Raw genomic sequence first — 4,341 nt, forward strand, 5'->3', positions numbered from 1 at the left:
TCGTTGTCACTATCCGTCAAAGTGTCAAACCCGTCAAAGTCGAGACCTCCTGTCCCTCCATGAACTACCCCGTTAGGACTAGGAAGGAACCCGCCCTTACCACCGATACCAGGAAGACTTGGGCCGTCAGCCACAGCAAGCAATCCTAGGTTATCTTATCTATCCCGCTTTAGGGAGTTGGAAGTCGCGCTTAGTTCAGAAGAAGAAGACAATCAGAAGTCCGAGACTTCTTTCGGATCAGTCCTCAAAGAAGAACAGGAAGCACGCCAATCCCCAGAAATGTCCATGACAATCGGTCACGGAGATTCAGCTCCGGAGATGCCATCTAAGGTATATATGGAAGAGGAGCCGAAGAAGAGGTTGGATGAACAGATGCACTCTTTGGCCATGGACTGGCGCAAGATAGCTGGTACGGGACAGTTGAGTGATCCGTTCCCAACAGGAATGCCTACGGACTCGGCTCTACGAGAATGGTATGCCAGAAACTTCGGAAAGGTAGTTCCCCCAGAGGTCCCCGCTAGTGGGTCCAGTAAGGGAAAAATGCCTGACGATCCTGGCGACTCGTATGATGTCCGCCCACCCAACAGAGGTCGGGAGTTTAATGTCAGGCATCCCGGAGAATACAATGGAAGCCATAACGGGCTTCAAACCTGGGTCACGCAAGTCAAAGGTTACCTCAACCTCAACAAGCATGTCTACAATACGGAGTCGCTGAAGATCTCTTTCGCCCTTACGTATATGACTAAGGGAGCTGCCATAACGTTCGCCGAGAACTATCAAAACAAGAATAAACTTTTAGACAGGACCATCTGGTACACCGACACCTTCCAGAGGTTCATCGAACGTCTTAAAGCCACCTTCGAATCCGGCGATCAAACTGCTCTCGCTATATTGCGGCTCTCTGATATCTCGCAAGGAAAAAGAGAACTCGAGGCTTACATTGTGGAGTTTACCAGACTTGTCAACAAGGCCCAGTTAAAGGAAGAGTCACGAGAAGCAGGGATCTTCTTTGGGAAGGGACTCAACAAGGAATATCGCAAATGGGTTCTTAATTCAGGGCACACACCTTCTACTGTTGTAGAGTGGATCCAGTGCGCGGGAGAAGCCAGAACCACGATCGCAACCAAACATATCCTTGAAGGGAAGGAGTCCTGGTACGAGCGAAAGTTTATCCACTACTGCGGGAATTCCTGAGATCCTGATGCGATGGACGTTGACAAAAGAAGGCGAAATGTACGCCAATCAAATAACGACGTCACTTGCTTCGAATGCGGAGCAAAGGGTCACTTCAAATGTGACTGCAAATCTCAGAAACCCAAAGCCTCTCCTGGAGTTCGGGTCGTTCTTTCCACCAACGGAACGAAGACCGCTTACGTAGGAGATCGTCTGGCCACAGACGAGGAAATGAAGGCACATGGGGTAAATTTTTAAATGGGACCGTGGAAGCTCCTCACGTGGGTCCTGTTTCAATGTTATCTGCTGTCTGTACTACCACCATAGATGACGAATCAAAAATGAGAGTTGGTTCTCCATTGGGAAGAGTATGGCTGCCAGATTACAAAGCAGGAGTAATGGTCTGCATCGACTCGGGTGCAGAGGTTTCGCTCATTTCAGAGCAAATTGTTCAAAAATTGAAGATACCGACATACCGCGTCAAGAATCGTTTCAAGACTACTTCGTTCATGGGAAAAGATGTCGAGTGGATAACCCGGAAAGTGTCAATACGAGTCATCATCAAGAATCGCGTAATACGAGTCAAGTGTTATGTGGGTCCATTGGTCGGGAAGGAACATATCCTTCTGGGAATGCCGTTTCTCCGAACCTTCAAACCAAGAATGGACTGGGAAAATAACAAGATTTCGTGTTGGGATGATGGGTTCGTACCGACTCGGGAGACTGACGTCTATATTTATAGCCAGGTCCCTTACTACAAAGGATACGCGGTAAAATTCAACAAAGATGGTTCCATAAAAGAACCACCAGCAAGTACTGTCAACAAAACAACCTTGTCGACAGAACTCGAGGCTGCCTTGTCCTCGACCAAGGAGGAAGTATTACTTCTGAAGGCATACGAAGAATTCGCCAAAGTATTCTCAGAAGAAGATATTCCGCTGCCGGCCCATAGACCTGGATTGGACCATGAAATCCATCTTCAGGATGATTTCAAACCCAAAAAGGCAGCTGTCTATCCCATGTCCCCCGATGAACTCAAGGTACTGGACGAATTCTTAGAAGAAAACCTTGCCTGTAAAAAGATTCGACCCTCTACGTCACCTCAGGCTGCTCCGGTGTTTTTCGTAGCAAAGAAGGATGGCAAAAAGCGGTTAATTCAAGACTACCGCTATCTTAATTCCTTTACTGTTCCGGATGCTCATCCCCTACCGAATGCACAGGCCTTGTTCGATGAATTGGTCGAATCCAGATACTACGCGAAGTTTGATATTCGCTGGGGATTCACTAACCTTCGGGTTAAAGAAGGAGATGAATGGAAGGGAGTGTTTATCACTCCAAGAGGACTGTTTGAACCAACGGTAATGTTCTTCGGGCAGTGCAACTCACTGCCATCCTTCCAGAGATATATGGATTGGACTTTCGAGTCCCAACGAGGAAAACAAGTCGGGTACATGGACGATGTGGCTGTTCACGCCAAAACAAGGGAAGAACTCTGAACCCAAGTTCGGGAGTTCCTGAAGATCTGTCAAAAAGAAGGCCTTCGCTTGAAGATCAGTAAATGCATCTTTGAAGCCGAAGAAATTGAATTCCTCGGAATGGTTATAGGAAAAGGGTGTCTGGAAACTTCGCCGACGAAGACTGATGCAATTAGTACTTGGGAAGCCCCGGACAACTTGACTGGGCTTTGCCAGTTCCTTGGATTCTGCAACTTCTATCGGAAATTCATCCCTTCGTTTTCAAGCATCGCTTGTCCCCTGCATGACCTTACCAAGAAAGGGGTGTCCTATACCTGGACACCGGAACGAGACCAAGCCTTTGAGCGTCTTAAATCTTTGTTATGCTCGGCACCAGTCCTCACCATTCCAGATTTCTCCAAACCCTTCGGCCTTTTCACTGATGCTTCCAAGCTCAGAACTGGAGCTGTGCTTGCGCAGAAAGGGGCCGATGGTGAATGGCATCCCTGTTCTTACCTCTCCCAATCCCTGGTGGGTGCGGAACAACGTTATCAGGTCTATGACTTGGAAATGTTGGCCGTGATCCGTGCGCTCAAGGCCTTCCGCCCCTATCTCCTTTCCCCCATTGAACCAACGGTGGTCTTTACTGACCACAAAAATCTTGAATATTATCGTGAGCCCCAACAGCTCACTCCCTGCCAAGCAAGATGGGCCGCTACGGTCCAGTCCTACCCGATCCGCTTCTCTTGGCAAGCTGGCCACTTGCAGGTCCCCGCGGATACGTTATCACACAAAAGTGAGGTGGCCGAACCTGCCCCGGTTGCCACGGTCCTTCCGCCGGACCTTTGGCTTTTGAAGGGGGTGGACGAACCTCAAATTCGCCTCGTTTCACCGATATTTTCCCTCACAAAAATACAAAAACAACAAAAAATCAATCGCTTAGCATGAATTGGTCGAGTTCCTCTGACAAAGACACGGTCTCGCTCTCGCACCTGGCCCTATTCTCGCCCAGTTGAGGAGAAACCAAAGGAGAATAGCCCACCTGATGCTCGCCCGCTTGAGGAAACAATCAAAGGAGCCAGGGGTGTTTACGCTGTGTTGGCTGAACTCTACAACAAAATCAAAGAAGACACTTCTCGGATCAAGGAAGGACCGGAAGCAAAAAGTAATTTGACAACCGAACCTGATGGAACGAAACAGTACGGGTCAACCCGGCTATATATTCCTCCTGATCATCGCCGGCACTGCCTGAAAACTTATCACGATCACAAGTCCTCCGGACACCCAGGGCAGAAGGCTATATTTGCCAAAATGAGGAAAGAGGTCTGGTGGGAAGGAATGGGTAAGGACATCAAGAAATATGTTGCCGGATGTCTGGTTTGCCAGGGTAGCAAGGTCATCACGCATCCCCCGGCTCCCCCCATTACCCCCCATGACACTCCCGTAACGGCCTTTCCATTCCAACAGATTTCCATGGACTTTATCACGGACCTCCCGGTCTCAGGAGATGACAAATACGACGCAATACTCACGGTTGTCGATCAGGGGCTGTCAAAGGCCGCCCTGTTCGTTCCCTGTCACAAGACTATTGACTCCATGGGACTCACTAAATTATTTCATCAATTCATTTACGCCCGATTTGGGTTGCCGGAATTGGTAATCTCAGATCGCGGACCCCAATTCGCATCGGCCTTCACGAAGGAGTTGTACAAAG

This window comes from Pisolithus orientalis (genome assembly GCF_024613125.1).
Source record: "Pisolithus orientalis strain OTSU chromosome Unknown F5J12scaffold_25, whole genome shotgun sequence".
Classification (NCBI taxonomy): domain Eukaryota; kingdom Fungi; phylum Basidiomycota; class Agaricomycetes; order Boletales; family Pisolithaceae; genus Pisolithus; species Pisolithus orientalis.